At 45.2% G+C, this 26,659-nt stretch overlaps 1 pseudogene; it reads right to left on the reverse strand.

The window, feature by feature from the left end:
* Positions 1–23,415: 23,415 nt before the first annotated feature.
* LOC119922810 lies at positions 23,416–24,318 on the reverse strand (annotated as a pseudogene).
* Positions 24,319–26,659: the final 2,341 nt, after the last annotated feature.

Here is a 26,659-nt window from a genome sequence, read left to right on the forward strand (position 1 = left end):
TCTTGAGGAGTGGTGAAACATGGACTGAATGGTTTTGTAGAAAAAATGATACAGGAAATGGAGTGAGGTATGGACTAGAATGGAGAGAGGCAGGAGGAAGGGAGGTCAGCATGGAGTTTGATGCATTAATAAAGGAAGGACAGGATAAAGGCTTGGATCAGGATATTAGCAGTTTGGATGGAGCGGAAAGGGCAGAATTTGATGATTTGAGAAGAAAGAACCTACAGGACCTGGTGACAGATTTAATATGTGGGTTGAATAAGAGAGATGAGTTGAGGAGAAGGCCAGATTTAGAGCCTCTGTGAGACAGAGAAGCAGCATGGCCTAGTAGATAAAGCACAGGGCTGGGAATCAGAAGGATCTGGGTTCTATCCCTGGGTCTGCCACTTGGCTGTTGTGTGACTCTGGGCATGTCACTGAACTTCTCTATGTCTCACTTACCTCATCTGTAACATAAGGATTAAGACAGTGAGTGCTGTGTGACAACATGAACTGCATCCAACATGATAAACTCATATCTACCCCCATGCTTAGTACGGTGCCTGGCACAAAGTAAGTGTTTAATAAATACCACAGAAAAATAGGGAGGATAGTGATGCTGCCTACAGTGATGGGAAAGTCACAGGGAGGAAACGGTTTGGGTGGGAAAATGAGTCCTATTTCAGAAATGGTAAATTTGAAATGTTGGCTGGACACCCAAGTAGAGATCAATCAATCAATCAATCGTATTTATTGAGCGCTTACTGTGTGTAGAGCACTGTACTAAGCGCTTGGGAAGTACAAGTTGGCAACATATAGAGACAGTCCCTACTCAACAGTGGGCTCACAGTCTAAAAGATGTCCTGAAGGCAGGAGGAAATACAAGACTACAGAGAAGGAGAAAGATCAGGGATGGAGATGAGCTTGGGAGGGCCAGAGGGAATGAACTGTGTGGTTGTGACAAGACCAGACATGTAATGTTAATGCAGCTGAAGATCCTTGAAAACAGTGGGAAGCAGTGGAAAAAGCATGGGTCTGGTAGTCAGAGAACCTGGGTTCTAATCCTGATTTCCTCAACTACTTGCCTGCTGTGTGACCTTGAGCAAGTGACTTAACTTCTCTGGGCCTCAGTCTCCCCAACTGTAAAATGAGGATGAAATGCCTGTTGCCCCTCGTATTTAGACTGTGGGCCCCATATACGTGTCAGGGAACCTGTCTTCCAATTCTACTACCCTGTACTCTCCCCAGTCCTTAGAATAGTGCTTGACACATAGTAAGTATTTAGCAAATACCGAAAAATAGAGTTTCCTTATTGCGCCTGGGGATCGTATAAAGATGGCCAACTAGAAACTTCACCCTGAGACAATAATCGTGGAAATGTCTGGACCTGTTGCTCAGTGGTGGTGTCTCCTGAGTTTGGTGATACGGATAATTAAAACAACAATAATAGTAATTGAATTTCGTGATTTGTATACTTTTACAGCAGAATCTAAAACTCATTCATTCAATCGTTTTGAACACTTACTGTATGCAGAGCACTGTACTAAGCACTTGGAAGAGTACAATACAACAATAAATAGACACATTCCTTGCTCACAGTGAGCTTGCAGTCTGGGGAGGTTGGGGGACAGACATGAAAACAAATAAATAAATTACAGGTATGTACATAAGTGCTGTGGGGCTGGGAGGGGGGAAGAACAAAGAGAGCAAATCAGTGTTCCGCAGAAGGGAGTGGGAGAAGAAGAGAGGGGGTGCTGAGTCTGGAAAGACCTCTTGGAGGAGTTTAGCCTTCAGTGAGGCTTTGAAGAGAGGGAGTGTAATTGTCTGTCGGATTTGAGGATGGAGGCAGACAAAGGTAAATATGATGTTACTGGTTCTGTTTTTATCCCACGAATGATTTCTCCTTCCATACTTTCCTTATGGCAGTCTTCATTTCTAGATTTCTCAGGGCGTAGATGAATGGATTCGGCATGGGAGTGATCACAGTATAAAGCACAGCAAACACTTGATCCTCATTGATGGTGTTAGGAGGAAGAGTGTAGGTGAAAATACAAGGAACAAAAACCATAACCACAACAGCAGTGTGGGAGCTGCACGTGGAAAGTGCTCTGTAACGACCAGAAGCTGAATACGTTCTTAGCTTATATAGCATGACAGCATAAGAAATCACCAAGATGAAGAAAGTTACTAAAGAAACCATGCCTGAATTGGCAACCAGTAAAATATTGATGGTATTGGTGTCAGAACAGACCAGTTTCAGAAGGTGCTTGACATCACAGAAAAAGCGATCTAGATGATTGAGGCCACAGAAGAACAATTCGGCTATCATGAGAGTTTAGGCCAATGAATGCGGAAGGGCTAACCCACAGGCAGCCAGGATTAATAGATGGCATGTCAGCTTGTTCATGATTGCCATGTAGCATAGGGATTTGCAGATCGCAATGTAATGGTTGTAAGCCATTCTCACTAGAATGAAGATCTCAGTCCCGCCAAAGAAATGCACAGTGAAGAGTTGAGCCATACAGGTGGAAAAAGAAATTTTTCTGCTCCCAACAAGTAAGTTTCAGATCATCTGGGGAACAACTGCGGAGGGATAGAGATTCATGGCAGACAATAGAATGAAAAGGAAATACATAGTCTGGTTATTCAGATGACTGCATTCATTCATTCATTCATTCATTCAATCATATTTATTGAGCACTTACTGTGTGCAGAGCACTGTACTAAGCGCTTGGGAAATGCAAATTGGTGATGGTGATGAAAATGAGAAGATTTCCCAACAAGACTATTAGGGAACACGTTAGGAACAGGAGAAAGCACAGTGTTTGCACCTCCAGGTTTGGGGAAAATCCCTTGAGAACAAATTCAGTGACGTTGTTGTGCATGTGTTCAATCAATCAATCAATCAATCGTATTTATTGAGCGCTTACTATGTGCAGAGCACTGTACTAAGCGCTTGGGAAGTACAAATTGGCAACATATAGAGACAGTCCCTACCCAACAGTGGGCTCACAGTCTAAAAGGGGGAATGAAATCAGTGAGGGGGCAGGAAAGAATTAAATGATATGAAATAATACCAAATATACAAAATTAATCAATTGTTTTCAATGTCCTGTTCATGTAAGTGATTTCTTACCTTAGAGCACTGTGGTTCTAATCACAGCTCTGTCATGTACCCGCTGTGTGACCTTGGGTAAGTCACTTCACTTTTCAAGGCCTTAGTATTCTCATCGACAAAATGGGGATTCAATACCTGTTCTCCCTTATACTTAGACTATGAAACCTCTGTAGGATCTGATTATCTTGCACTTACCACAGTGCTTAGCACAGTGCTGAGCCAAAAGAGGCATAATTATCATCATCAGTTAATATTAGTAGATAGATTGTTATGTTAGAATATTTTCATTCCAATTCAGAAACCCAATTCAATTTGACTGCTGCACCACAATGGAAATTGTAATCATTTCTGCAAATAGCATAATGTAGAATGAAACAAAAATATTTCAATTGCTAAATGTTGCAGGAGGAATCCTTCCAGATACAAGAAGAGGTTCGTCGAACTGAACCCCCTCAGAAATGTTCACTTAATGAATGGGCCCCCAGAGTGAGGGAGTAAGATGACCCACAACATCTGCAATCCACGGAAGGTTTACCGGGGCATCTGTAGTAGTCAAGTAGTCAAGTAGTCACCTGACTTCCTGCCAGTTGCCATCTTGGCCACCTCCTCCCAGTCCTCTCCCCAACACGTTCAACCCCTCCCAGCTGAGCTCCTCATCTTCACTTTTGTCACTGCCCAATGATGCTGAAACATAGATAGTTGGTTCCAAGCAGCTCATCTCACCGAATGGTCTAGTTCAGCAGCTGTGGCCAAGAGTTTCCCAATGGAATCTGCAGCCTTGAGCAGCTTTCCGCTGACCAAGGAATTTGGCAACAAGAATCAGCTTGGCCTAGTTGATCGAGCACAGGCCAGGAAGGCAGAAGAACCTGGGTTCTAAACTCGGCCCTGCCACTTATCTGCTGTGTGACCTTGGGCAGGTCACATCACTTTTCTGTACCTCAGTTACTTCATCTGGTAACTGGGAATTAAAACCTGTGAGCCCCATATGGATCAGGGACTATGTTCAACCTGATTATCATGTATCTACTCCAGTGTTTAGTACAGTGACTGCGACATGGTAAGTGCTTAACAAATACCATAAAAAGAAGAATGAAGAAAATAAAAGATTTGGAAGAGGAGGAAGAGAAACAGAAAGAGGTCCCCTATAAACATTTCTAAGGCTTGAAAAGACAGTCAATTGAAAATTCCTTTTGAACTAAACAATTATGACATAAAGAGAGGGATAGCATATTTCCAGAATTCACTTTACTTTTAGATGAAAAGATTCCAATCATGTTTAGTACATAATCTTTTTTCTTTTTTTCCTAGGGAAAAAATTATCTAGGAAGGTTGATTTCCATTTCCCAGCTTGGGTAGTAAGGCTGGTGTGGGAAAAGGGATAAGATTCTCCTACAGTAAGGTTCCTAACATTGCACCTGACAGCTCTGAACAGATATTTGGGGATGGCCTAGGGCAATTCTTGAAGCATGCTCTTCCTCCTTCCTTGTCATCATCCACATGAACAGCAATACCTGAACATTGGGTCTGAGCATCTGTGCTGGAAATTTCCACCCAGGACCCTGTCAGATGTGACAGTATATGAAGAGAGTCCATGTGACACACAAACATATTGCCCCATCTGAACACACCTTGATGTGTTTGGGGGGTGAATGAATATAATACCTTTTCCCCATGGGCCAAAGACTTGAGAGTCCTATTCTGTCCATGTAAAATTCCTTTATGACTTGCCCTCCATCCACTAGTCAAACATTAATATTATTTTCCCCCAAGTGCAGCCACTGTGGGCAGGAAAGGTGACTGTTCATTATTGTATTGTACTCTCCCAAGCGCTTGGTACAGTGCTCTGGACACAGTATATATTCAATAAAAATAATTGACTGACTGACTGACAGGTACATCTTACCCTAGAGCCAGCTGAGGTGCCCGTCACTCCTAAAGGATAGCAATACATTCTTAGAAGCCAAAATGGCCTGAGCCCGCTGAGTCTTTCTTTCTCATCTTCCTGAGCTCATGGAGACCAGAAAAGATGTTAGTTGGCGCCAGGTTCTCTGCTGAACCAATCCAAAATATCGTGCTGAAAATATTTAAAGGCATCTAAAGACTCAAGGGAACCAGTCTCCAAGGAGCATCATAACTGTCCAGCTATGAACTCTGGCGAATGAGTCTAATGAACTTGGTATCAGTTTCATCATTTGATGAAGAAAGCTTACTTCGTTTTTGTTTCAACTGTTTCCTTTCTAATTCAAGTAACCAAATCTCAGCTACTTACATACTAAAACATTCGGAAGAGCCAACTGAAAGGCTAGAATGAGTTATTCTCCTCATCTCTTCCAACTTACCCTTCCACTCTCTCTCTTTTTCTTAATGGTATGAGTTAAGTGCTCACTATGTGCCATACACTGTATAAAACACTGGGGTAGATAAAAGATCATCAGGTAGGACACTGTCCATGTCCCACATGGGGCTCACAGTCTTAATCCCTGTTTTATAGATGAGGTAGCTGAGGAACAGAGAATTGAAATGAGCTTGCCTAAGGTCACACAGCAAACAAGTGGAGGAGTCTTTCTACTCAGCTACTCAGCTAGACTCTCTAGCTCCCCTTTCCCTTCGCCGTTCTCGTACCACTAACCCACAGCCCTGAATCACTGCCACTGTCCGCCTCCTTTGCTCTTATGCTCGAGCTGCTGAACGCTGCTGGCGAGAGTCTAAACACCATGCCAACCCCCAAGTTTATCCTTTCCAGCCTTAATTCAGCCCTCTCCTCTGTCAGACAAAACTATTTCTCCTCCCTTATTGACACCCATGCCCATCATCCACATCAGCTCTTCCGTACATTCAACTCCCTTCTCAGGCCCCCGGTTCCTCCCCCTCCTCCTTCCCTCACCCCCAACGACCTGGCCTCCTACTTCATTAATAAAAATAAATCCATCAGGTCTGACCTCCCCAAAGTCACTCCCCCGCCCCCACCTCTCCAACCCCCCGGCTCTCAACGCTCTCCATTACTCTCCCATCCTTCTCAGAGGTGTCCTCAGAGGAGCTCTCCTCCCTCCTCTCAAGTGCTACTCCGGCCACCTGTGCTTCTGACCCCATTCCCTCTCATCTCCTGAAATCTCCCACTCTGTACCTTCTCCCCTCCTTAACTTCCATCTTCAACCACTCACTTTCCACTGGTTCATCCCCTCTGCCTTCAAACATGCCCATGTCTCCCCCATCCTAAAAAAAACCCCTCTCTTGACCCCACCTCACCTTCTAGTTATCGCCCCATCTCCCTCCTACTATTCCTTCCCAAACTCCTTGAACGAGTCCTCTACACGCGATGCCTCGAATTCCTCAACACCAACTCTCTCCTCGACCCCCTCCAATCTGGATTTCGTTCCCTACATTCCACAGAAACTGCCCTCTCAAAGGTCACCAATGACCTCCTGCTTGCCAAATTCAACGGCTCATACTCTGTCCTAATCCTCTTCGACCTCTCAGCTGTCTTCGAGGCTGTGGACAACCCCTTCTCCTCAACACGCTATCCAACCTTGGCTTCACAGACTCCATCCTCTCCTGGTTCTCCTCTTATCTCTCTGGTCATTCATTCTCAGTCTCCTTTGCAGGCTCCTCCTCCCCCTCCCATCCCCTTGCTCTAGGGGTTCCTCAAGGTTCAGTTTTTGGTCCCCTTCTGTTCTCGATTTACACTCACTCCCTTGGTGACCTCATTCGCTCCCACGGCTTCAACTATCATCTCTACACTGATGACACCCAAATCTACATCTCTGCCCCTGCTCTCTCTCCCACCCTCCAGGCTCGCATCGCCTCCTGCCTTCAGGACACCTCCATCTGGATGTCTCCCCGCCACCTAAAACTCAACATGTCCAAGACTGAACTCCTGGTCTTCCCTCCCAAACCCTGCTCCCTCCATGACTTTCCCATCACTGTTGACGGCACTACCATCCCTTCCGTCTCACATGCCCACAACCATGGTGTCATCCTCGACTCCGTTCTCTCGTTCACCCCTCACATCCAAGCCGTCACCAAAACCTGCCGGTTTCACCTCCACAACATTGCCAAAATCTGCCCTTTCCTCTCCATCCAAACTGCTTCCCTGCTAGTTAAAGCTCTCATCCTATCCCGTCTGGATTACTGCATCAGCCTCCTCTCCGATCTCCCATCCCCCTGTCTCTCCCCACTTTAATCTATACTTCACGCTGCTGCCCGGATTGTCTTTGTCCAGAAACGCTCTGAGCATGTTACTCCCCTCCTCAAAAATCTCCAGTGGCTACCAATCAACCTACGCATCAGGCAGAAACTTCTCACCCTCGGCTTCAAGGCTCTCCATCACCTCGCCCCCTCCTACCTCACCTCCCTTCTCTCCTTCTACAGCCCAGCCTGCACCCTCCGCTCCTCTGCCGCTAATCTCCTCACCGTACCTCGTTCTCGCCTGTCCCACCGTCGATCCCCGGTGAACGTCATCCCCCTGGCCTGAAATGCCCTCCCTCCCCACATCCACCAAGCTAGCTCTCTTCCTCCCTTCAAGGCCCTACTGAGAGCTCACCTCCTCCAGGAAGCCTTCCCAGACTGAGCCCCCTCCTTCCTCTCCCTCTCCTCCCCCTCTCCATCCCCCCGGCCTTACCTCCTTCCCCTTCCCCACAGCACCTGTATATACGTATATATGTTTGTACGTATTTATTACTCCATTTATTTATTTATTTTACATGTACATATTTATTCAACTTATTTTATTTTGTTAATATGTTTTGTTTTGTTCTCTGTCTCCCCTTTCTAGACTGTGAGCCCACTGTTGGGTAGGGACCGTCTCTATATGTTGCCAACTTGTACTTCCCAAGCGCTTAGTACAGTGCTCTGCACACAGTAAGTGCTCAATAAATATGATAGAATGAATGAATGAATGAGTCAGGATTAGAACCCAGGCCTGTGCTCTTTCCACTAGGCAACATTACTTCTCTTCTTTCTTCTCCCTCCTAGCTCCCTTCATATTTACTCTATCTACATTAGGCCTCTCACTAAAATGGCTATTTCTGATGGTGATGAGGATAAGAAGACTGCCCAACAAGTTGGCTAGATAACAGAGTAAGAACAACACGAAACAAGGTATCTTATCCTCTTGGTTTGGGAACAGAACCCTTAAGATAAACTCTGTGATGTTGTTTGAATTCTCCATCAAGTTGGCCAAGGTGATGAGTGTACAGCAGATGGATATTTACTTGAATCAGCCAAATTGAGAAATATTAAGTATTGCTAGTTTTGAAGCACTAGCTCAGAACACAGGTCCTCACTCTGAGTAGAAATGGAGGGACTTCCGTACTATTAAGAATTCATTAAAATAAAGTAATTGATGTCAAGATGATTATGAAGGTAGTGACGAGGGTACTAGAAAGTTCCCAATGCTATACTAAGCATTGGAGTAGACACAAGATAATCAAATCAAACACAGCCCAGATTTGGGCAAGTCCCTTAGCTTTTCTTGGTGCCTCAATTTCTTCATCCGCACAGTGGGGTTAAAATACCTGTATCCTCTTCCTCTTATATTGTAAGTCTCCAGGGGATACAGGTATTTTATCCACATTGTACAGATGAAGAAACTGAGACACTGAGAAGTTAAGGAACTTGCCCAAGGTCCCACAGCAAGCAAACAGCAGCACTAGGACTAAAATCCAGAGTCCTGGACTCTTTCTACTAATTATTACCTCATCCCTTAGTATTTGCTGAGATCATTTCTTTAAGTGCATACATCCTGGAAAGGCCATTGTATCCCCCAGAATTCATTTCTTAGAGCCTTCAAATTTACTGTAAACATTTCAAGATATAAATGAAGCCTATAACATTTCTCATCCCCACTATCATTAAGTATTTTCAGGATGTATTTTTTCACCAGTTTATTATATTGTGGAGGCAGGTTAAACATTATTTGGTAGTTACACAGAGTTTCTCTTAGTATTTTCACATATGAGATCCGAGGTGCAGGTCCCTGGCATAGTGGATAGAGCACGGGCCTGGGAGTCAGAGGGTCATGAGTTCTAACCCCAGCTCCGCCACTTGTCTGTTGCCTTGGACAAGTCACTTCACTTCTCTGTGCCTCAGTTACCTCATCTGTAAAATGGGGATTAAGACTGTGAACCCCACGTGGTACAACCTGGCTACCTTTGATCTACCCCAGCAATTAGAACAGTGCTTGGCACATAGTAAGCACTTAACAAATACCATAATTATTATTATTGAGAAGCAGCGTGGCTTAGTGGATGGAGCACAGGTTTGGGAGTCAGATGTCCTGGGTCTTAATCCTGGCTCCACCACTTATCAGCTGTGTGACTTTTGGCAAGCCACTTTACATCTCTGTGCCTCAGTTACCTCATTTCTAAAATGGGGATTAAGTTTGTGAGCCTCACATGGGACAACCTCATTACCTTTTATCTAACTCAGCGCTTAGAAAAGTGCTTGGCACTGGTTAAATGCTTAACAAATAACAAAAAAGGTTGGATTCCAGGGCCAAAACGAAACAGAGTTAGAGATGCATAAGCAGTCATAAAGACAGAAAAATAAAGAGACAGAGATAAAGGAGGCAGGTTAAGTGAGAGCTGTCTGATAAACTTAGGTTCATCCTCAGAAGAATCCTATTAGCAAGACTCTTCAAGTAGAGCCTTACATTTATATATATATATGTAAACTCTTTGACAAGTGAAGAGCTGTGGGTAGAACATTCCAGAGACATGATCTGGAAAACAGAGTGAAGTATGTACTGGAGGAAAGAGAGAATGGAGGCTGGGAGATCAGTGAGGAGGCTGGTAGATTAGTTATGTCAGGATGAGACAAGTGCCTAGACCAGTGTGGTGGACATTTGGGTGAAGAGGAAGAGGCCGGTTCTGGGAATGCTGTAATAGTGAATCCAAAAGCATTTGACAACAGTCTGAATATTATGGTTGAAAGAGAGGGAGGAGTTGAAGATATTGCTTATATTGCATTATTCTCACATAGAGAATTTATCCAAAAACATGATTTCAGCTACTCCCTGATACCCCCAAACTATCTCTGTAGCCCTGATCCATGACACACTAGCCAATCCCCCATCTCCTCCTGCCTCCACGTCATGTCCAATTGTCCAAGTCTAAAATTGAATTTCTCAGCTTCCCTGCTAATCCTCTTCTCTTCGAAACTGTCCATCCATAATCAATCAATCAATCAATGAGAGTATTGTATTTACTGAACACTTACTGTTTGTGAAAAAACTGTACTAAACTCTCAGGGAAGTACAATAGATTTGGTGAACAGGATCCTTGCCCACAAGGAGTTAACAGTACAGGCAGGGAAACAGACATTAAAATAAAGTACAGGTAGGGAATGCAACAGAATATGAGGATGTGTCTCACAAGCCCACAACCTTGGTATCATCATTGACTCTGCTCCCTCTGCTCCCTTTCCTCTCCATCCAAACCGCTACCCTGCTAATTCAAGCTCTCATCCTATCCGTCTGGACTACTGCACTAGCCTTCTCTCTGATCTCCCATCCTCGTGTCTCTCTCCACTTCAATCCATACTTCATGCTGCTGCCCGGATTATCTTTGTCCAGAAACGCTCTGGACATATCACTCCCCTCCTCAAAAACCTCCAATGGCTACCGATCAATCTGCGCATCAGGCAGAAACTCCTCACCCTGGGCTTCAAGGCTCTCCATCACCTCGCCCCCTCCTACCTCACCTCCCTTCTGTCCTTCTACTGCCCAGCCCGCACCCTCCGCTCCTCCACCACTAATCTCCTCACTGTACCTCGCTCTCGCCTGTCCCGCCATCGACCCCCGGCCCACGTCATCCCCCGGGCCTGGAATGCCCTCCCTCTGCCCATCCGCCAAGCTAGCTCTCTTCCTCCCTTCAAGGCCCTCCTGAGAGCTCACCTCCTCCAGGAGGCCTTCCCAGATTGAGCCCCTTCTTTCCTCTCCCCCTCGTCCCCCTCTCCATCCCCCCGCCTTACCGCCTTCCCCTCCCCACAGCACCTGTATATATGTATATATGGTTGTACATATTTATTACTCTGTTTATTTATTTATTTATTTATTTTACTTGTACATTTCTATCCTACTTATTTTATTTTGTTGGTATGTTTGGTTCTGTTCTCTGTCTCCCGCTTTTATACTGTGAGCCCACTATCGGGTAGGGACTGTCTCTATGTGATGCCAATTTGTACTTCCCAAGCGCTTAGTACAGTGCTCTGCACATAGTAAGCGCTCAATAAATACGATTGATTGATTGATTGATTGATTCACGCCACACATCCAACCCATTAACAAAACCTGCCAGTCTCAACTTCACAACATCACCGTGATCAACCCTTTCCTGTCTGTCCAAACCGCAACGTTGTTGGTTCAATTTCTCATCCTATCCCGACTGGATTACTGCATCAGCCTCCTTTCTGATCTCCCATCCTCCTGTCTCTCCCCCCTTCAGTCTATTCTTCACTCTGCTGCTCAGATTATCTTGATATAGAAAGGCTCTAGGCATGTCACTCCCCTCCTCAAAAATCTCCAGGGGTTGCCTATCAACCTTCGCATGAAGCAAAAACTCCTCATTATCGGCTTCAAAAGCTCTTCATCACCTCGCCCTCACGTCCTTTCTCTCCTTCTACAACCCATCCAACACACTACGCTCCTCTGCTGCTAACCTCCTCACTGTGCCTCGTTCTCACCTGTCCCACTGTCGACCCCTGACCCACGTCCTACCTCTGACCTGGAATGCCCTTCCTCCAAACATCCACCAAACTAGTTCACTTCCTTACTTCAAAGCCCTACTGAGGGCTCACCTTCTCCAGGAGGCCTTCCAAGACTGAGCCCCTCCTTGTCCTCTCCTCCTCCTCCCCACCCCATCACCCGCACTCCTTCCCTCTGCCCTAGCCCCTTCCCCTCCTCACAGCACTTGTGTATATTTGTACATATTTATTACGCTATTTATTTTATTATTGATGTATATATATCTATAATTCTATTTATTCTGATGGTATTGCCACATGTCTACTTGTTTTGTTTTGCTGTCTGTCTCCCCCTTCTAGACTGTGAGCCCGTTGTTGGGTAGGGAACATCTCTATATGTTGCTGATTTGTACTTCTCTAGCACTTAACAAAGTGCTCTCCACACAGTAAGTGCTCAATAAATACGATTGAATGAGTGAATAAGTGTGGGAGTGAGGGTTGGATTAGGATCAAAGTGCTTAAATCTCCATTGACAATATCACCCTCCTCCCTTTATCAGAAAGTAACATCCTTGGTGCCTTTTTTCAGTTTCAGCTCATATGCCACGTTGTTTCCCAGATCGTCTTCCTCTTTACTGTAGTTAATGAATTAATTAATGATGATATTTGTTAAGCACTTACTATGTGCCAAGCACTGTTCTAAGCACTGGGGGGATAAAAGGTGATCAGTTTATCCCACATGGGGCTCACATTCTTAATCCCCATTTTACGGATGAGGTAACTAAGGCACAGAGAAGTGAAGTGACTTGCCCAAAGTCACAAAGCTGACAAGTGGTGGAGCCGAGATTAGTACCCATGACCTCTGACTCCCAAGCCCGTGCTCATTTCAATGAGCCACGCTGCTTCTACTGTAAGCTCATTGTGGATGGGGAACATGTCTACCAATTCTCTTTCATTGTATACTCCCAAACAACTAGTACCGTGCTCTGCACACAGTAAGTGCTCAATAAATACCATTCATCATCATCAATCGTATTTATTGAGCGCTTACTGTGTGCAGAGCACTGTACTAAGCGCTTGGGAAGTAAAGGTTGGCAACACATAGAGACAGTCCCTACTCAACAGTGGGCTCACAGTCTAAAAAGGGGAGACAGAGAACAAAACCAAACATATTAACAAAATAAAATAAATAGAATATGTATGTACAAGTAAAATAAATAAATAGAGTAATAAATATGTACAAACATATATACATATATACAGGTGCTGTGGGGAAGGGAAGGAGGTAAGATGGGGGGACGGAGAGGGGGCGAGGGGGAGAGGAAGGAAGGGGCTCAGTCTGGGAAGGCCTCCTGGAGGAGGTGAGCTCTCAGTAGGGCCTTGAAGGGAGGAAGAGAGCTAGCTTGACAGATGGGCAGAGGGAGGGCATTCCGGGCCCGGGGGAGGACGTGGGCCGGGGGTCGATGGCGGGACAGGCGAGAACGAGGTACGGTGAGGAGATTAGCGGCAGAGGAGCGGAGGGTGTGGGGTGGGCTGTAGAAGGAGAGAAGGGAGGTGAGGTAGGAGGGGACGAGGTGATGGACAGCCTTGAAGCCCAGGGTGAGGAGTTTCTGTCTGATGTGCAGATTGATAGGTAGCCACTGGAGATTTTTAAGGAGGGGAATAACATGCCCAGAGCGTTTCTGGACAAAGACAACCCGGGCAGCAGCATGAAGCATGGATTGAAGTGAGGAGAGACACGAGGATGGGAGATTAGAGAGAAGGCTGATGCGGGTGTCCAGACGGGATAGGATGAGAACTTGAATGAGCAGGGTAGTGGTATGAATGGAGAGGAAAGGATGGATCTTGGCAATGTTGCGGAGCTGAGACCGGCAGGTTTTGGTGACGGCTTGGATGTGAGGGGTGAATGAGAGAGCGGAGTCGAGGATGACACCAAGGTTGCGGGCTTGTGAGACGGGAAGGATGGTAGTGCCGTCAACGGAGATGGGAAAGTCAGGGAGAGGGCAGGGTTTGGGAGGGAAGACAAGGAGTTCAGTCTTGGACATGTTGAGTTTTAGGTGGCGGGCAGACATCCAGATGGAGATGTCCTGAAGGCGGGAGGAGATGCGAGCCTGGAGAGAGGGGGAGAGAGCAGGGGCAGAGATGCAAATCTGGTTGTCATCAGCGTAGAGATGATAGTTGAAGCCATGGGAGCGAATGAGATCACCAAGGGAGTACATGTAGATCGGGAACAGAAGGGGACCAAGCACTGAACCTTGGGGAACCCCCACAGTTAAGGGGAAGGGAGGGGGAGGAGGAGCCTACAAAAGAGACTGAGAATGAACGACCGGAGAGATAAGAGGAGAACCAGGAGATGACGGAGTCTGTGAAGCCAAGGTCAGATAGCATGTTGAGGAGAAGGGGGTGGTCCACAGTGTCGAAGGCAGCTGAGAGGTTGAGGAGGATTAGGAGAGAGTATGAGCCGTTGGTTTTGGCAAGCAGGAGGTCATTAGTGACCTTTGAGAGGACAGTTTCCGTGGAATGTGGGGGACGGAAGCCAGACTGGAGGGGGTCGAGGGGAGAGTTGTTGTTGAGGAATTCGCGGCAGCGCGTGTAGACAACTCGTTCAAGGAGTTTCGAAAGGAATGGTAGGAGGGATATGGGGCGATAACTAGAAGGTGAGGTGGGGTCAAGAGAAGTTTTTTTTTAGGATAGGAGAGACATGGGCATGTTTGAAGGCAGAGGGGAAGGAACCAGTGGAGAGTGAGCGGTTGAAGATGGAAGTTCAGGAGGGGAGAAGGGATGGAGCGAGAGATTTGATCTTCCTGAAGTTACGCACTTTTCCCCTCTTCTCAAAACCCTCCAATATTTCCCACTACTACTACAACTACTACTGTTACTACCTCTACTTCTAAATGAGACACAGATATTTCAGAAAACTTAGTGTTTGGATCTGCCAATTCCAAGACGATTAATTGACTTCTCAAACTGTCCTGAAGGCAGGTTAAATCTTCTATTTCAGCATGGAAAATAGCACCAGAAAAAAATGTCTGGACATTCATTCATTCATTCAATCATATTTATTGAGAGCTTACTGTGTGCAGAGCACTGTACTAAGCGCAAGGGAAGTACAAGTCAGCAACATATAGAGATGGTCCCTACCCAACAACGGGCTCACAGTCTAGAAGGGGAGACAGACAACAAAACAAAACATGTAGATAGGTGTCAAAATAGTCAGAATAAACAGAATTATAGCTATATGCACATCATTAACATCATTAGGATTCTGTCCTAATCCTCCTCGACCTCTCAGCTGCCTTTGACACTGTGGACCACCCCCTTCTCCTCAACACGTTATCTGACCTTGGCTTCACAGACTCTGTCCTCTCCTGGTTCTCCTCTTATCTCTCCGGTCGTTCTTTCTCAGTCTCTTTTGCAGGCTCCTCCTCCCCCTCCCATCCTCTTACTGTGGGGGTTCCCCAAGGTTCAGTGCTTGGTCCCCTTCTGTTCTCAATCTACACTCACTCCCTTGGTGACCTCATTCGCTCCCACGGCTTCAACTATCATCTCTACGCTGATGACACCCAGATCTACATCTCTGCCCCTGCTCTCTCCCCCTCCCTCCAGGCTCGCATCTCCTCCTGCCTTCAGGACATCTCCATCTGGATGTCCGCCCGCCACCTAAAGCTCAACATGTCGAAGACTGAGCTCCTTGTCTTCCCTCCCAAACCTTGTCCTCTCCCTGACTTTCCCATCTCTGTTGACGGCACTACCATCCTTCCCGTCTCACAAGCCCGCAACCTTGGTGTCATCCTCGACTCCGCTCTCTCATTCACCCCTCACATCCAAGCCGTCACCAAAACCTGCCGGTCTCAGCTCCGCAACATTGCCAAGATCCGCCCTTTCCTCTCCATCCAAACTGCTACCCTGCTCATTCAAGCTCTCATCCTAACCCGTCTGGACTACTGCACCAGCCTTCTCTCTGATCTCCCATCCTCGTGTCTCTCTCCACTTCAATCCATACTTCATGCTGCTGCCCGGATTATCTTTGTCCAGAAACGCTCTGGGCATATTACTCCCCTCCTCAAAAATCTCCAGTGGCTACCAATCAATCTGTGCATCAGGCAGAAACTCCTCACCCTGGGCTTCAAGGCTCTCCATCACCTCGCCCCCTCCTACCTCACCTCCCTTCTCTCCTTCTACTGCCCAGCCCGCAACCTCCGCTCCCCCACAGCTAATCTCCTCACTGTACCTCATTCTCGCCTGTCCCGCCGTCGACCCCCGGCCCACGTCATCCCCCGGGCCTGGAATGCCCTCCCTCTGCCCCTCCGCCAAGCTAGCTCTCTTCCTCCCTTCAAGGCCCTGCTGAGAGCTCACCTCCTCCAGGAGGCCTTCCCAGACTAAGCCCCTTCCCTCCTCTCCCCCTCGTCCCCCTGTCCATCCCCCCATCTTACCTCCTTCCCTTCCCCACAGCACCTGTATATATGTATATATGTTTGTACATATTTATTACTCTATTTATTTATTTATTTATTTATTTTACTTGTACATTTCTATCCTATTTATTTTATTTTGCTGGTATGTTTGGTTCTGTTCTCTGTCTCCCCATTTTAGACTGTGAGCCCACTGTTGGGTAGGGACTGTCTCTATGTGTTGCCAATTTGTACTTCCCAAGCGCTTAGTACAGTCCTATGCACATAGTAAGCGCTCAATAAATGCGATTGATTGATTGATTGATTAACAAAATAAAAAGAATAGTAAATATGTACAAGTAAAATAAATAGAGTAATAAATCTGTAAAAATATATGCAAGTGCTGTGGGAAGGGGAAAGTGTTAAGGCCGGAGGGATGAGGAGGAGGAGAGGAAAAAGGGGGCTCAGTCTGGAAGACCTTCTCGAGGAGGTGAGCTCTCCGTAGGGCTTTGAAGGGAGGAAGAGAGCTAGTTTGGCGGATGGGTGGAGGAAGAGCATTCCAGGCCAAGGGAAGGACGTGGTCCAGGCATTGACGGCGGGACAGGTGAGAATGAGGCACAGTGAGGAGGTTAGCGCCAGAGGAGCAGAGGGTGCGGGCTGGGTTGTAGGAGAGAAGGGAGGTGAAGTAGGAGGGGGCAAGGTGATGGAGAGCCTTGAAGCCGAGAGTGAGGAGTTTTTGCTTGATTTGTAGTTTGAGATTTGAAGTTGAAACCACTGGAGATTTTTGAGGAGGGGAGTGACATGCCCAGAGCGTTTCTGTACAAAGATATTCCGGGCAGCAGAGTGACGTATAGACTGAAACAGGGAGAGACAGGAGGTTGGGAAATCAGAGAGGAGGCTGATGCATTAATTCAGTAAGGATAGGATGAGAGATTGAACCAGCAAGGTAGCAGTTTGGATGGAGAGGAAAGGGCGGATCTTGGCGATATTGTGGAGGTGAGACCGGCAGGTTTTGGTGACGGATTATATGCGTGGGGTGAACGAGAGAGCTGAGTCGAGGATGACACCAAGGTTGCAGGCTTGTGAGACGGGAAGGATGGTAGTGCCGTCTAGTTTGACGGGAAAGCCAGAGAGAGGACAGGGTTTGGCGGGGGAGGATAAGGAGTTCAATCTTGGACATATTGAGTTTTAGATGGCGGGAAGACATTCAGATGGAGTTGTCCTGAAGGCAGGAGGAGACATGAGCCTGTAGCGAGGGAGAGAGAGCAGGGGCGGAGATGTAGATTTGGGTGTCATCAGCATAGAGATGATAGTTGAAGCCATAGGAGCGAATGAGTTCACCAAGGGAGTGAGTGTAGATAGAAAACAGAAGGGGATCAAGAACTTACTCTGGGAGGAACACCTACCGTAAGAGAATGGGAGGGAAAGGAGGAGTCCCCGAAGAAGATTGAGAATGAGCAGCTGGAGAGATATGAGGAGAGCCAGGAGAGGACGGAGTCTGTGAAGCCAAGATTGGATAAGGTGGTGAGGAGAAGGGAATGGTCCACAATGTGTCAAAGGCAGCTGAGAGATGGAGGAGGATTAGGATAGGGTAGGGGCCATTGGATTTGGCAAGAAGGAGGCCATTGGCAACCTTTGAGAGGGCAGTTTCTGTGAAGTGTAGGGGACAGAAACCAGATTGGAAGGAATCAAGGAGAGAGTTGGCGTTGAGGAATTCGAGGCCGCGAGTGCAGATGACTCGTTCTAGGAGTTTGGAAAGGAAGGGTAGGAGGGAGATAGGGCTATAACTATAACGGGCGGTGAGGTTAAGAGAGAGATTGTTTAGGATGGGGGAGACGTGAGCATGTGTGAAGGCAGAGGGGAAAGAACCAGTGGACAGTGAGCCGTTGAAGATAGAAGTTAAGAGGGGAGGAGGGAAGGGGCGAGATTGTTCAGAAGATTTGGGGGAATGGGGTCCAAAGCACAGGTGGATGAAGTAGCACTTGAGAGGAGGGAGGAGATCTCATCTGAAGATACTTCTGGGAAGGATGGGAGAGTAGCAGAGAGGGTTGAGAGCGGGGGGCATGGAGAAGGGGGAGGGGTGACTTTGAGGATCTCAGACCTGATGAAGTTAATTTTACTAATGAAGTAGGAGGCCAGATCGTTGGGGGTGAGGGATGGGCGAGGGGGAGGAACAAGGGACCTGAGAAGGGAGTTAAATGTACGGAACGGCTGACGGGGATGATGGACATAGGTGTCAATAAGGGAGGAAAAATAGTTTTGCCTGGCAGAGGAGAGGGCAGAGTTAAGGCAGGAAAGATAAAACTTGAAGTGAACAAGTTTGGCTTGGTGTTTAGACTTTTGCCAGCAGCGTTCAGAAGCTCGAGCATAAGAGCGAGAGGAGGTGGACAGTGGCAATGATCCAAGGCTGTGGTTTAGTGGTGCGAGAGCGGTGAAGGGAAAGGGGAATGAGCGAGTTGAGTTGAATAGTGAGGGTGGAGTTGAGAGCAGTAATCTGGTCATTAACAGTGGGTAGTGAGGCTAGGGAGGCGAGGTGGAGTGTGATGCGCTGAGAAAGATTGATGGCATCGAGAGAACAGAAGTCTCTGTGGGGTAGTAATATAGATTTACAGGGGGGATGAGTGTGAGTGAGGAGGCCGGTGAGAAGGTTATGATTATAAAGAGATAGGGCACCTAAATCAGACATCACATACCTTACCTTGCAGCCAGTGGTCAGATAGACATTACTTACAGATTGTGGATCATTCATTTTTTTCTTTTAGAAAGAAGTGAATTTCTTAGTTGAGCACAAATTTGATAATATTGAAAGCACCTGGCCCTTCGATTCTGAAGCATTCCATCCAGTCCACATCTCTCTGAACCCAAAAAACAACAGAAGTCATTTCTGAGCTCTGACTAAAGGTCTACTCTAAGTGATTATCCTTGTTCACAGTTGACTGTGTGACTATGTCAACTAACTGTCAAGTTGCCACGGGACCATTTAAAGACAATTAAAGGAGCCAGGGACTTCTTCATCATCATCAATCGTATTTATTGAGCGCTTACTGTGTGAAGAGCACTGTACTAAGCGCTTGGGAAGTAAAAGTTGGCAACATATAGAGACAGTCCCTACCCAACAGTGGGCTCACAGTCCCTGGAGGCACTTCCAGTCGTCTTCTGAGGAACTTAGAGAAAAGGAAGGAAGCCACAAAACCTTGACTGCATTAGTTGAGGTCACTTTCAGAAAAAAAAATCAGGAAATTGGCCTGTAATAATAATAATAATGGTGGTATTTATTTAAGACTTACTACATGTCTAAAACTGTGCTAAGTTTTGGGGAGGATACAGGATAATCAGACTGGACACAATCTCTCTTCCTCTCGAGACTAAAGGAGTTGGAGAACAAGTATTTAGTCCCCATTTTATGGATGAGGAAACTCTAAAGCAAGCATAGAGAAGTTAAGTGACAAGCCCAAAGTCACACAGCACGCACATGGCGGATTTGGGATTAGAACCCAGTCCTCTGACTCCCAGGTCAAAGCTCTTTCTATTAGGCTATGTTGTTTCTCTGCATAGTGGATAGATCACTGACCTGGGAGTCAGAAGGTCATGGGTTCTAATTCTGGCTCCACCACTTGTCTGCTTTTTGACCTTGGTCAAGTCATTTCACTTCTCTGTGCCTCAGTTTCCTCATCTGTAAAATGGGGATATAAACTGTGAGCCCCAAGTGGGACAGGGACTGTTTCCAACGCAATTTCTTTGTATCCACCCCGGCACTTAATACAACACCTGGCACAATGAAAGTGCTTAATTAATACCACAAATATTATTTATTGTTATTATCATTTTCTGCCACTGATTTCTCATGATATAGACACTGGTGATGGGATTTTAAAATTAAAAACATTTGAACAAACCAATTAGGTTTTCTGAAATGAGAAAAGAATCTTTATTTCTTATTTGATCTTAGGGTCTGCTGTTCCTTCCTGCGGTGTTCAGCCTGCTCTCCCTCCTCTAGCACAGATAAAAATGACACGTGGTAGTAGAGCTCAATATTTTCCCAAGGAAGCACTGGGAGACAGGAAATGTGATGTGACCATAGAGTCCTGCATGATGTCCTCCTGACACTCATGATCTCCTACAGGTGGGAGCACCAATTCCTGAGAGGACAGTGATCTCCCCCGCACTCCCTGACCACCGTCTTCAACCATTCACTCTCCAATGACTTCTTCCCCACTACTTTCAAACATGCTCATGCCTCTCTTATCCTAAAAAAGACTTCTCTTGATCCCATGGTTCCTTCCAGTTATCACTCCATATCCCTCCTACCATTCCTCTCCAAACCAAACTCCTTGGGCAAGTTGTGTAGATCCTCTGCCTCCACTTCCTCTCCTCCAATTACCTCCTGGACTCCATCCAATCTGGCTTCTACCTACTTCACTGATACTGACACAGGCTCACAGTTTAAGGGGGAAGGAGAACAGGTCTCCCCCCTCTAGACTGTGAGCCCGTGGTTGGGTAGGGACCGTCTCTATATGTTGCCAACTTGTGCTTCCCAAGCGCTTAGTACAGTGTTCTGCATGCAGTAAGTGCTCAATAAATACAATTGAATGAATGAATGAACAGGTCTTTAATTCCTATTTTACAGATGAGGAAACCTAGTCCCAGAGAAATGAAGAGACCTGTCCACAGGCAAACAGACGAGAGGCTGAGGGTTGGATCCCAGTTGTCCAGACTTTTCACTCTAATTCAGGGGTCAAAATAAATGATTGAGCGTCTCTCAGATGATCCCTGAGTTTGAATTGCCTCCCGGTTACATCACTCTTATTTGCTGAGCCTTTACTGTGTGCAGAGCACTGCATTAAGAACTTGAAAATAATTTTGGGTTTGTTAAGCACTTATTGTGTGGCAGGCACTGTACTATGCACTAGGGTGTATACAAGGAAATTGGGTTGGACACAGTCCCTGTCCCACATGGGGCTCCCAATCGCAATTCCCAGTTTGCAGATGAGATAATTTTGGCACAGAGGAGTGAAGTGATTTGCTCAAGGTTACACAACAGACAAGTGGCAGAGGAGGATTATAACCTAGGTCCGGCTGACTTTCAGGCCTTTGCTCATGCCCATGCTAGGAGGGAGAATAGGTGGTGAATCCCCATTTTGTAGGTAAGGGAACTGAGGCACAGAGAAGATGAGTGACCTGGCCAAGATCACACAGCTGACAAGTGGTAGAGCTGGGATAAATATCCAGGCTCTGTGACCACCAGACCTATGCTATGTCCACCTGGCCAAGCTGTTTCTTACATGGAGCAGACGTGAGGTTATCATTCCTTTTCTATGTTGAAAATATTTGAAAGATGACCTCTTCCAAAGACGTTCTCCTTCATATCCTAATCTCATCATTGAAAGTTCATGTGAAGGCATGCAAACTCTCTCTAGATGTTTTTCTGCACTGAACAATGGCAGGGTGCTCTATCTGAATGCTTGTAAAAGTGGAAGTGAAATTTTAGCACTGGGTTATTTTATCTTTTGTATAATCTCCTTGGGAATCTCACAACTCTATGGATGCTTAAGCAGTCATGCATGTAACTAACATTGGTATTTATAAATAGTATTATCCTGTATCCATAGTAATAGCTGTTTATAATAGCCAGTTGGAAAGATTATATACATAACCAAATTACTTTATACCATTTAACTCTATATAGAAATGAAATAGTGTTTGTCTTTGTTTGTCGTAAGAGCATGGCCTGTGGAAAGAGCGTGGGTGTGAGTAACAGAGCCTGGATACTTAGCCCAGCTCCACCACTTGTCTGCTGTATGATCTTGGGCACATCACTTATCTTCTTTATGCCTTAGCTCTCTTATTTGCAAAATGAGGAACATGCAAGGTCACCCAGCAGAGTCAAACACACACACATACAATATCCAGAATGCATATTTTTGCTTTTTCAATTTTTGCAGCTGATAGAGAAACAGCGTGGCTCAGTGGAAAGAGCATGGTCTTTGGCGTCAGAGGTCATGGGTGTAAATAAAGGCTCTGCCAATTGTCAGCTGTGTGACTTTGGGCAAGTCACATAACTTCTCTGTGCCTCAGTTACCTCATCTTTAAAATGCAGATTGAGACTGTAAGACAACCGTGGCACAACCTGATCACCTTGCAACCTCCCCAGCTCTTAGAACAGTGCTTGGCATATAGTAAGCACTTAATAAATGCCATTGTTATTATTATTATCATTATTATTGTCATGACTGAGACGTGTTCACTTGTTCTTTAGATAAGACAGCATAGAAGCACCAAGACCTAGTAGAAAGGGCATGGGTGGTGAATCAGGACTTCTGAATTCTGGTTCCTTAATTTTCCTGCTGTGTGTCCTCGGGTATATCACTTATTCTCTCTGTGCTTCAGTTTCCTCATCTGTAAATTAACTTCCTTTCAAACTGTGAGCCCCATCAGGGGCAGTCTTTTCACTTTGTAACGAATTAGGTGCTCAACACATAGAATGTGATTAATACCTTATTTAATCAATGCCATAAAGTGGGTCACTTCACTTTCTTTATTTTCCATTTTTCCTTCCACTTGTCATTCTCCCCATATCACTGTTATTTTGCAGAGCACTGTGTGCTCTTGGCTGGATAGAACACTTGAGGTTCCATGGCCTAAAATGATTTTAAGGCCAAATAATGAGAACCAAATGGAGAAACTAAAAAGAAATTGAATACCTATTGAGGTCCATTTGTGTCCCCTTTGAATTTCCTGTTACATGAAGTTGTGACACTGGGACAGTTCTGGAGATGTTTGTTGCATTTATTCTCTTTGTTCTTTTATTTTACAGGAATGGGGAGTGCTAGAAGATGTTGAGGACAGAAAGAAGAAAGAAGAGGGAGCATTGCTAGAGAAGCAGCAGTGGATAGAGCACAGACCTTGAAGTCAGAAGAACTTGGGTTCTCATCCCAGTCATCCCCACATGTCTGCTGTGTGACCTTGGGTAACTCCCTCATTTCTTTGTGCCTCAGTTACCTCATCTATAAAATGGGGATTAAGACTATGAGCACCATGCGGGACATGGACTGTGTCCAACCCGATTTTCTCATATCCACCCCCAGCACTTAGTACAGTACTTGGCACATAGTAAGCGCATGATGAAGACCATACTTATTACTATTGCTAAGTATGGGCAGGAACGTGTAAGGTGAATTGAACTTTAGGCTCCTAACAGACGTTAGAAGCCCAATTAGACCTTCAAAATGCAAACATGTGGATTATTACTTCATTCTTGCAAAGCCACTTTCCTACTCCAAAACTTCTTCATGGCATTCTTCACCAATGCATTCTTCAGGGTGTAGATCAGAGGGTTCAACATGGGGTTGATGATGGTATAAAATGTGGCAGCCATTTTATCTTCTGCAAAGGTAGTGTCCGGTCTCAAGTACATAAAAGTACAGGGACCAAAGAAGATAACGACCACAGCGATGTGAGAACCACAGGTAGAAAGAGCCTCTTGCTGTCCTTCCTCACTCTGCTGTCTCAGGGACCACAGTATGATGGCATAAGAGAAGAGCAAGATGGGAAAACTCCCTAGAGTGATCGTCCCATTATTGGCCGTGACTACAACACCAGCGACATGGGTTTGGCACAGCGAGTTTCAGCATGGGATAGATGTCGCAAAAATAGTGATCGATCACACTGGGGACCCAGAGGGCCAGCTGGACAACCAGGGCCACTTGAATGACGGAGTAGATGAAGCCCCCAACCTATGTGCCCACGAGCATTTTATTGCACACAGACCCATTCATGATGTTCATGTAATGGAGGGGTTTGCAGATGGCCAGTTTGCAAATGGCCACATAACGGTCATAGACCAACATTGTAAGGAGGAAGATCTTGGTGCAACCAAAGAAATGGACACCAAAAAGTTGCATCATACACCCTTCAAATGAGATGGTTTTCCCTTTAGAGATCAGGTCCCAAAATATCTTGGGAGCTGCGATGGAGAAGTAGCAAAGATCTACCAGAGACAGATTTCAGAAACAGACAGTCAGCATGATGAAGACGTTTCCCAGAAGGATGATGGCATAAACGAGGAAAAATATCACAAAACTTGCCTTCAGCCCTTCACGTTCTGAGAAGGTCCCAAGAGCTCAAATTCGGTGACATTGTTTATCTTTTCCATGGATTTATTAAATGGCAAAATGCATTGGAAAAGAAATGACATCATTGATTGTAATGTAGATAGACTCACAGTTCCTGAGGGAAGAAAACCACAGTTGTCAAGGGGACAGAATCCGGAATCTTTTTAGTGTGTATTTTTCAGTTTCATTTACTAAAGGATTACCATAATTAAAGGTTGCCTCCTGTTTAGAAAGGTCACCTTTGCACCTCTTCCATTCTGACACAGCATCTGTGCCAAAGCTTCGGGCAGGAAAAGTAGGAGAGGTATTCAGGAGGACCTAGCTTCTAATCCTGACTCTGCTACTATCCTTTTGTGTGACTTTAGGCAAATCACTTCACTTCCCTGGGCCTCAATTACCACATCTGTAAAATGAGGATTAAGTACCTATTTTCCCCCTATTTAGACTGTGTACCCCATATGGGACAGGGATTGTGTCTAATCTGGTCTTTCCCATCATTTAGTACAGTGCTTGGTATATAGTAACTGCTTAGCAAATAGCAAAATATTATTAATAATTATAATTGATTATATATTAAAATAATCAACAATATAACAGTATCTATTTTACATAATACGAATCTTATTAGCACATAAATGCATCAATCTATTAGTAATACAGAATATTATAATGTTATGATGTTAATTAATTACAACAATTAGCTAATTAGTATTAATAATTATTATTACTGTTATTATTCCTTGTGCCAGGTCACATAGTTGGTAACGGGCAGAACCTGGATTAAAACCCAGACCATTTCTAGTAGGCCAATCTATTCAACTTAACTTTTCTGTTTCTTTGTTTCCTTATCTTTAAATTAGGGATTCCTGTTCTCCCTCTAAGCTTGAAAACCCCATGAGAGACAGGAACTGTGTCTGACCTGATGATTTTATATCGACCTCAGAGATTAGAATAGTGTTTCTCACATAGTAAGCTCTTAACAAGTTCCACAATTATTATTATTATTAATATTATCATTAGAGGGATGAACCTCTGTGCAAGAACAGCTTTGTATGTACCTGCTGCACTCCTGGATCAATGGGGTCCACAGGTGCTCAGAGAACAAATCAGGAAGCTCCATCGATAGAGCACTCCTGTGTGGAGAGAGACCAGGAATGCCCCCCCCCCCCCCGCCACCTCGACCCCCAGCCCAAAGCCTTCTGTCTCACAAACACGAAGAAAGCATAGCTGCAGGTCATGTCCACTGAACAGTAAACAGGGTGGGTTCAGGACTGCAGCCTGATCCTCTGGTAGGGTTATGAGAGAAAAAGGAAGGTTTTTCTTAGTGCATACAAGAGAGAATGAGCTCTTTTAGACACGCAGGGAAGAATAGTCCTTCTACATCATTTATTAGAATTGTTTTGATAGTAAAAATACTAACGATCATGTTGATCAAGAAAATGAAGATGCTTGAATTTAGATACCAAGACAAATTGATCTTTTTATTGTACAATTGTACTCTATTTTGCACACAGTAATCGCTGAATAAATTTGCTTAAATGAATGAATACAACAGGACATAATTATTATTGTTATTATATTGTTAAGTATCAGTCAAGGACCATTCTAAGCGCTGGGATAGATATGAGTAAATCAGATTAGATTCAGTACCTGCCCCACATGGGGCTCACAGTCTAAGTAGGAGGGAGAACAGTTATTGAATTACCATTTTACAGATGAAGATATTGAGACACAGAAAATTTAAGTGAATTGTCCATGGTCACACAACCAGGATTGTGTGATTGATAGAACCAGGATTAGAATATAGCTCCTCTGTCTCCCAGGAACAGGCCCTTTCCATTAAGCCATGCTGCTTCCCATTCAACGGTGATGCCATTTAAAATGGGAAAACACAATTCCACAGTGTCTCATAATCAGAAAACCTGGAGAAAATCACTGCTGTTGCACTGTCTCAAGATAATTTTTCTTTTGCCGTTTTTCCTTTTTTCCTTTTTTCTTTCCTCCTCCACATCCCCCCGCCCCACCTCCTTCCCCTCCCCACAGCACTTGTACATATTTGTACAGATTTATTACTCTATTTTACTTGTACATATTTACTATTCTATTTATTTTGTTAATAATGTGCATATAGCTATAATTCTATTTGTTCTGACGATTTTGACACCTACATGTTTCGTTTCTTTGTCTGTCTCCTCCTTCTAGACTGTGAGCCCATTGTTGGGTAGGGACCATCTCTATACGTTGCCGACTTGTACTTCCCAAGCGCTCAGTACAGTGCTCTGCACACAGTAAGTGTTCAATAAATATAATTGAATGAATGAATAATTCTAAGATAAAGGAATATTAATTGCATCTCAAGTGAGTCAGGTATACATGGATTGA

The sequence above is a fragment of the Tachyglossus aculeatus genome, unplaced genomic scaffold (genome assembly GCF_015852505.1).
Source record: "Tachyglossus aculeatus isolate mTacAcu1 unplaced genomic scaffold, mTacAcu1.pri scaffold_125_arrow_ctg1, whole genome shotgun sequence".
Taxonomy (NCBI): domain Eukaryota; kingdom Metazoa; phylum Chordata; class Mammalia; order Monotremata; family Tachyglossidae; genus Tachyglossus; species Tachyglossus aculeatus.